This window comes from Egretta garzetta, unplaced genomic scaffold (genome assembly GCF_000687185.1).
Source record: "Egretta garzetta isolate BGI_Z169 unplaced genomic scaffold, ASM68718v1 scaffold557, whole genome shotgun sequence".
NCBI classification, from domain to species: Eukaryota; Metazoa; Chordata; class Aves; order Pelecaniformes; family Ardeidae; genus Egretta; species Egretta garzetta.
The window spans coordinates 1,082,375-1,091,338 of NW_009260264.1; positions in this window are offsets into that span (position 1 = coordinate 1,082,375).

Genomic DNA, 8,964 nt, shown 5'->3' on the forward strand with positions numbered 1-8,964 from the left:
ATTCCTGCAGGTAATCATACACTTTTCCCCTATTTTTGAACGCGCTTAAATGTAGCTTCCTCTTATCTCCCTGAAGCATGGAGTGTACACAGGGAACAAAGCTGCTCAGGAGACTCATCTGAGCCAAGGGCAGGAGGTTTTCACAAGGGCTTTTTGCCCCAGCTGCTGTCTAGGAGACTTCTCAGAACCTGAATAGATGGGCTGTGCTTATCATCTGTTTGGTTTTTTTTTTTTTAAGTCGGCCTTGTAATAATAGCAGATAAATGAATACTTCAATGAATGGTGAAAGCTGCCTGAGAGAAATTGCTTTTGGCAACTGTTCCTTCTAATTAAAACAAAAGTCTGAAAAGCCTCAGTCTTTGGGAACAATTAATAAAATGCCAGCACTAGGTAAGATACAGATAATTCTTTGTGCCTATTAACTGCTTCCTATAATTAGCACATGCGTGTCCAGCCAACTGCAGCCTGACTCTGGTATGGTAGGAAGGAAGAGGTTCTGATTAAATTGAGGGCAGCACCCGTCGCTTGCCCTGCTGAGCAGGCCGGTGCTTTCCCACCTTCCTGCTCACAATGATATTAATAATAATAAATAGAAAGTTTCAATACTCAGAGACTCCCAAACTGTACCCAAGACCCTTCAGTAGGCATCGAGGGACTGCATTCTTGTTGCTTAGATGCAGCAGCTACACTATCTCTGTAAACATTTGGGTGGATGGCCAGACAGAAATAAAGAGAAAAAGAAAGGGATTCTCCCCCTCCAGGGTCCAAGTTACCAATTTCACCACAGGGGAGTTAAATGCTGATCCGGAGTGCTCAAAGACACAGGCATACAGGACCTCCAAGTTTTGAGCTACTTGTTTCTCAGCCTTTTAAATAATTAGCAGTCATGATGCCAAAATCCTGAGGAAATCTGTCCTCCAGCCCAGGATGCTTTTGTGCCCCCAGTGCAGGGACAGGGCATGCTTAATCCCTGAAGAGCTGGGGGCAGGCAGCTGGAAGAGGTCCTGGGTGAGGCTCTGCACCCTGGGATTTGGCCCAGGGACCTCAGAGGCTATGTCCATCCTCCCTCCCAGCTTGGGAGGCCAAAAGCACATTGAGAAAGCACCAAGAAAGAAGTATCAGACAAGACCTATGCATGTATATGCATGCAGGGGGAAGGTGTATCCCCCAGGAAAAACCATGCAGCCAGGGGCTTCGGGAGATGCCGCTAGATTTAAGGCAGGCTGGCAGTAGCAGATGTGTCCCCAAAACCTGAGAGATGGGGCTGCGGGGGAGGTGGGCAGGCAGGCACCTCAAGGAAGGCTCTGGAGGACAGCTGTGGATCTGCACATGGAGAGGGGACACGCTGGAGCCTGTGGGACCCAGATGAGGCAGAGGCAGGCAAAGAAGGGAAGTTTTGAGCCTATTATCTTCATATGGAGAATGCGTGAGCCAGGGGTGTGGGAGAGCTGAGGATGCACATGTGCGTGCATGAAAGGGAGAGGGGCAGGGAGCAGCCAGCCTGCTCGTCTCAGAAACAGCAGAGGCAGGGGGTTCAGGCGATGCCTCCTAAGTAAAACCAACTGTAAGTAGCGTTTCAGACAGCAACGAGTGAGAGTTGAAGATGACAGATCAATGTCATCATCCAGGCTGGGGGTGCAGACCTCACCCCCAGCTCATGGGAGAGGCCCTGACAGCTAAAGAATGGATATATAAACCAGTGGGTACTTCAGGCAAAAAAAAAAAAAAAAGGCATAGCACAAGCTAGAGGGGCCAGTTGGCATATCCATTCCAAGCAGGCAGAAACAGCTCTGTGTAGGACAGGGACTATGCTTAGCAACATGGTTTAGTGGTGGGATGGCAGGGTTAGGCTAACAGTTGGACTTGATGATCTTAAAGGTCTTCTCCAACCTAAATGATTCTATGCTCCAGGGATGGCAGCCCCATGGGAATACCTGAGCTAGCCCTGGAGGAGCTCAGGTGCCACGAGCCATCTTGCCTTGCCATCTGGTTTGCAGTTCAGGCAGATTTCCTCGAGTGAGGCTCAGAGATATGTTGAAAAACTGCAACAAGCCACATATAAGAAAGTATTCCCAGAACCTGCTTTAGCCACTGCCACAACCTAATGGTTTCAGAAGTGACTGCAGAGTAGCTGTGCTGCTCCTCCACTGCTGGGCTTTGGTTCAAGGGAGGGATTTATTCTGGCTATACTTTAGCTCAGGGTGCCTGCATAAGCCTGTTTTTCCTTTGCTTTGTGTGCGGGAATGAAGGTCTGGGCCCAAGGCTGCTCTCTGACTAGGCTCATTCCCAGAATAACTCCACTCCCAGCCTCCTCTGCCCCCCAAGAAAAAAAAAATCTTAATCAAATATATAAACACTGGCAGCTCTCAGGTTTGTGTTTCTTTCTGAGCCTAATTTAAATGAACAGCAGACATTTTATGGGCTTTTCCAAGTGAACCTACAGGGGCTTATTTGCTTGAGTCTGACTTTCTGACAGCTCTCTACAAGCCTAATCAAAACCAGACTTACTCTTATACAAAACAGACTAATATATATATTCACGCAGCTACAAAGAACCAGGCTAAATGTAGTAAGTCATAAACCACTACCATGGCAGCAATCATTCAGTCATGTGCATTTACCGCACTTGGATTTTGGAACAAGGGGTGCATTTGTTTTGTTCCCATTGTACAAGGAAAGTTGTAGTGGCGAGGAGCCGAGTAAACATGCCTTGAATCTAGAAAATTCCCCATATGTGTAACTTGGAGTTTGTAGCTACAACACAGAGGATGCTTTTTTGCTCCTCTACCCACAGGCAGGAACACTGAGTTGATGTCTCCTGAGGTGAGGTGCACCCCAGTCCCTTAGGGGAAGCTCCTGGGAGGAAGTCGCTCCCTTTGAGCTGGACAGGACAAACTCTAGTGCCAAGCTGGATGTAAGGGAGATTTGTCTTTATCGTCTTTGCAGTTTGTCATTCTTCAATACACAGACCATACTTCTGAAATATTCCCAAGACTTCCTTTATTTAGACAGAATCTGGATGTCATAGTTAGGGTAGGGAATACTGCAGAGACATTAAATACTCTGAAATATCTTGACGGTGAGTTACACACTGACCTTTGAAAGAAGACTTTTTCTATTTCTAATTATCCCACGGTGTTCCCATCACAGAATATCACCTCTCTCTGTACAAGGATGTGTTCATACTCAGTTTCTGACATCTGGAAGAAATTTCTTCTTATCTAGCCTGTGCATTTTCAAGTGAAATGTGAAAAGAGGTGCTGAACTGATAAAGCAGGGATGTACCTTTGGGCTGGACCAGATGGTGAGGTGCTGCAAAGGAGAAGGCATTCTGCCCAAAACAAGGAGGAAGGGAAAAGAAATCTGCAGGACTGGGCCAAGCTGGAGGAATATTAAAATCCTGTGCCCATCCGGCAGGCATCGGGCTGTTTAGCCTTCCTTCACCTTCTACAAAGACATTAAGTTTGTCTGAAGCTGGAGAGACTTCAAGCAGCTTTGGACTGTGAGTTTTTCTGTCTAAGTTAGTTTTTAGACTTTCCAATTTCTCTGTTAAAATGCTGTGTGACTGAACCTCTTACCCACTAGAAGACAACCAGTGCTGGCCACGGCTTGTATAGTATGGTCCACCTGGTTTCCTTAAACCTTTTGTCTTTCAATAAAGATTAGCTATTCCATGCTGAAGCCACAGTTTAGCACTTGCGATGTTGCCTTACTGACTTTAGGGTTGATGATGATTGCTTTTGCCTAGAAACCCCCACATTCCAGAGAAAGGATTTCAGCTTTTGGGCTGAGATTCCTTCAAACGTTGTGCTTGTCCAAAGGCTGACTATTGACACGAGGCTTTGAGATCCCCTCTCTGCTGTCTCCCAGTGATTTGGAAGGAAATGGCTGATCCTAGAGAAAAGTTGTCTTGTCTGACTCTGTCAAAACCAGTGCCTGTTCATTACCGTTGTACAGAACACATCCAATTGGGCTGTTGGGATTTGGTGGTATTTGAGGTCCATCTGGTGCAGGATGCAGGAGAACGTCTCCCATGGAGAGCAGTAACAGGACCGAGGCAATGAGTTGCCTACATGGCCATGTTCGATCACCTTTAGGTGGATGTACAACTGATAACAAATCCATTTTGGCTTGTTTGTTTTTCTAGTGATTTGCACTGAGTGGAAGGTGAAGAACAATTTAATCTGTGTGGATTAGACTGGGAGTTTTTTTCCTGGACAATCTTTTGAAGTGTTCAGATCCACATTCAGGGTCTGCTTAACAGAAATTTCAGGGGGTGTTACTTTTTTTTTTTTTGTGCTTCTTATTTTGTAAAAAGTCAGCATGCAGACAAATGTCATTAACTACATGGGCCAGGTATTTTCTCTGAAGTAATTAGAAAACTACTGCTCACTGCAGAGCACTATCACTGAATTTTTTTTTTTATATGTTGTAACCATTTGATATGTTTTCCAGGTTTGGTGTCTCTCAGCACAATGCATTACAGTATAACTTGCTTTTAGAAGGGTGGATGACTATAGATAAAACATTATCTTGCTTTAAAAGCGTGGAAGTGTCTTTTATTCTTGTTCTTATGAGTAATATCCAGTTTTGGCATAAGAACACCCATGCAGTATAAATCAAATGCTTTTAGATACTTAGACTTTTCATCATTTTTTAAAAATGTGGATGTGTTGACATTTTCTGAAACCACCTTTAAAGCTTTTTTGGATGGATCATTTGTACTGCACTGTTTTTTAGGCTTTCATTTTAGTCTTTCAGTCTGTCCAGTTCTATAGGTGTCATGGTGACTCTCGGAAACAGGAATTTCTGGGTTTTTTAGTTGCAGTTGTAAACAGACAAAGTGATAGTAATAGCTGACCGAAAAACATTAGACTTTGGCTGTGGTTTTTTTTACTTTGATAGGGTTTTTTTCCCTCTCTGTGTGGAAGATGAAATAATTGGAAGCCTCTGGATGGCTTTTTAGCAAGACTACTTTTCACTCTGGTCAGGAAAAAAGACTCAGACCGAGGCAATCATATTACTCTTTTATTGCATAAACTTTTAGGAGTTTTAATGGCGGCTGTTGCACTGGATTGGAATAAAGTGCAAACTTATTAAAATTGTAGTACTCAGTTATGCATGAATTTGGTCAACATTCGAAGGGTATCACCAGGGACTGATCTGCAGCCTGGCTTCTGGTGCCTTCCCACCACTTGAGAGGCCAGGGCGGTACAAAAAGCAGAAGACATTTGCAGCTGTATGCCAAATTCTGTATCAGGCAGGCTCATGGAGTGCAAAAAGCCTTGTTTAACAAAAGAAAAGCCATTTTCCAGGAATGTTGAAAGAGTGGCACTCAATACATCAAGGGTTTTGTTTGCAAAATGTTGGCTAGGTAGGTTATCCATAAAAATGTGTGCACAGGAGAATATTCCACTTGCATTTGCACCTAGCTACACAGAGGACACCACTGATTTGTGCCCTTCCTTTCTGTGAGAAGGAAGAAAAAGGCTCATACTACGTATTTTTATACAGAAAATCATTGAGCTGATCTTTAAATAGCCTTTCAATGAAAAATAAATAATTTTGCCCGTGCACTTGTCTTAATGATGAGTATTCAAGTTCTGCGTACGCTTGAGGAAATGGCTCTTTTGGAAATCAAATGCCTTGTCTAACGGTGGCACAGTGAAACATACATACAGTAATAATATTAATTCAGATAACATTGAAAAAAGCAGATCTGCATCATTTGGAGACAGCAGGTTCATTAGGAAAGGAAGGAGACATAATAATTCACAAGATCAAATTGATAAACCCAGCAACCTCCTGGACTGAATTTAGCCATTCCCTTGCCCACTTACTTCTCACAGGAAACCCTGATCCTGCAGAAGAGAGTGCAGCCGCAGGAATGAAGTGTGACTGAGTTTGCTTCTTGCCAGCAATAGCAATCATTTCTTTGTCTCATTTGGAAGAGATTTTGAGATTCTGTCTGGCTAGGTTTTCTCCTTCTGGTGTAAACAGTCTTCTCCTTTCCCATTGTACCAAATCTGAGATAAAATATCAAAATCCAAACTCGGTTTTCTTGCAGATGGTGCTGGCAGTCATTATCAGTGCCTCTGAGTATTTGTGGTGATGTAAATACTGCTTGGGTGCTATGCGTCACTGCAGATCACAGCCTGTTGATGACCTAATAGGTGAACTGTCCAACTGCGCCTTTCATTAAAAGGCTGGTTAGTGAACAGTAGTAGTAAGAAGGTTTTCTTCTAGACAAAGAGCATCAAGGTATGTGTTTTTTGGACCTTCTATTTAGACATACCCCAGATATGCTCCTTGCTGCTTGGCAGTCACTGCATTCCTCAGATAACCCTTTAATTCTAGTTACTGATGGTGCACAGCAGCTTTCAAGTATACAACAATTTCCTGCTTGAAAAGAAGGAGATTCAGGTCTGTTTTTTCTTCATTGTCTTACTAGGAGGATTGTCTTAGCTACCCCTCTTTAAAAGGAGGAAAACAGATGGTGATGCATACACAGACTGTATTTTTGCTACGTCCCTCTGATTTCCAGCAGGTAACAGCAAAATTTCACTACCACTATGCTATTTTTCTTTCTTTAAATCTGGATACTATGCCAAAGTTTTCTTTTTCTTTCTTTCTTATAAAATAAGGTATATGTAGGGCAAAATTGAAGTGTTTCTGCTGAGTTATTTCTTGCCAAGCTTTTTCAGCTGCAGGATATAGCGAAGGCCAAACTCTTTGGAACTTATGACTGTCAGTATAACCAAGGAGAACTGCATGGTGATAAAGTTATGAATCTATGTCTTCACACCCTTGTGTACGGGTATCTGTAGACTTAGATATGTTTATTATGCCAGGATGCTCTGGCATAGCTCCATATTTTTCTTCAAATGTAATTGGTCTTGATTGCTGTGTATGTGTGTACATACACACACACACACAGGAGAGAAAGATGGAGAAATATCTCCTCCCCTTACGTTGTCTAAGTCTTTGAAGGCAGTGTCTTCTCATAATGATATGGCCATTGACAGGCAGATGTTCCAAAGCTGGGTTTAACTACAGCATAAACAGGGATTTCAACAATTCCTTTATATTTGAATGTGGCACTTTCAAAACACCATGTATTTTGAATTTAGGAAAGACAGAAATATAAATACTTTCATTTTTTCTCATACTTTAGCCTCGATAGTGAGTTTTTTAATGATTAATTCCTTTGTCAGGAGCCACGTTCTACAGTTCCCAGTGGAAATTAAAGCTGTGATTTGGGTCATTTGTTGAGAGCTGTGGTTGTGCAGGCTTTCTCTGCCTTGGCTGGTATGTGCAATGCACCAGCATCCTTACAGTACTTCCCATCCGGATTCATAAGGAGGTTTTTGTTTACCAGAAGTTCTTAGGAGGAAGACACGGCTTTCACTCAAATATAACATATAACTACACTTAAAGCAAAATCAGCTTTTATGAAAATAGTTTTAAAGGTCCTGCTTGCAGCAAAGTGTGTCAGGAAAATGCGTATTTGAGTCAGAAAGTCCAACTTAGGTTGTTTTGTCAGACACCACAGGAGGGGAGAGAGGGGGACAAGGCTAAATGTAAAGTGGTCACAGAAGGATGTTGCCTGCCCTTTCCCAGTGGGAATCTTCCTGAGGGATGGCACAAACAGCAGGTTTCAGGTTGTGAAAGGGGACAGACACCTGGCCATGGCTGTTTGCCACTGAGCTGGGCTCTGAGCCTTGCCTAGCATTAGCCAGGTAAATCCTAGATCCCTGTCTTCCTTGGCTTGCCTGACATGTGCTTTGAGGGGAAAACTGCACACAACTTGCCTGGTGCTGTGGTGTCCTGCGGGGCAGGCACACGGATAGGCAGGGGACAGCCTTAGGACAAGCGTGTCCAGTTCTCCCAGGAGCCTGTGCTTCAGCCCAGGGGCTCCCTGGGCTGCTCCACAGAGCTGAGATTAAGTCAGAAGTGCATTATCCTGCATAATTCCCAATGGGCTTTGACGGGATGCAGATGGCAGGCCGCTCCTTCTGCGGGACAGTCTGTTGGCCGAGAATGTGCTCTGGCCTGAGGAGACCATGCATTGCACGAGAGCTTGGGCTCTATTCTAAAGTGAAGCAGCATCTTCCCTCTTTTTAATTGGATGTTTGGGGCACTCTTGAGTTTCAAGGTTTGACTCAGAAAGGAACTCCTGGCAAGGCAGGCTGTTTAATTGTAAAGCTGCTAGGGTTTTCCAGAGTTACAAAACTATATAGGATTGTGCGGTTTTGTACTGTATAGCTACACAACACACGTGGTGGGATTCAGCTGGGTGAGCTCCAAAGCAACATTTTGTCTCTTATTGATAATTGTTTGTCATAGACAGATGAAGGAAACAAACCCCCCAACAAACCCCGGTTAGCTCTTCAAGCTGGGAGATAATTTGTCTGTAGTTAAACAGAAGATATTTATAGAAACATTAGTTGGTTGTAAAAAATATTTCAGAAGTTTGTTTAGAAGTGATTGAAATCAGCTGTTTCTGAACTGAAAAACCAACCACACAAGCTAAGTCTACAGACCTTGGTCTGTCTGTTGTCTGTCAATATAGCGCTTTCTTCTTCCAGCAACATTACCAATTCAGGACAGTAACATCAATCTCCTGTCTTTCATTGGTCGGTATTAATAATTCAAGGATTAAACTCATCGTTGAAGAGGGGTAATTTCAGTGGGTTTTAATGAAAAACTGCTCAAGCTCTTATATTAAAATATATTAAAATATTGCCACATTTGAGAAGTCAAGCACTCAAGCATCAGAAAAACCAGTGGAGCCCCCAGCCTGAGCCCCCTTTTCTGGCAATTGTAAACTGAGCCAAAAGTGAGTGATATGGGAGGTAACGGAGGGCCTTTCCCCGTCAGAGTCCTGTAAGTCAAAATCTGCTACTGCAGTAAGCTGCAATTAAGAAAATTATGGGGTCAGTGTGAACCAGACTGTTCTACCCC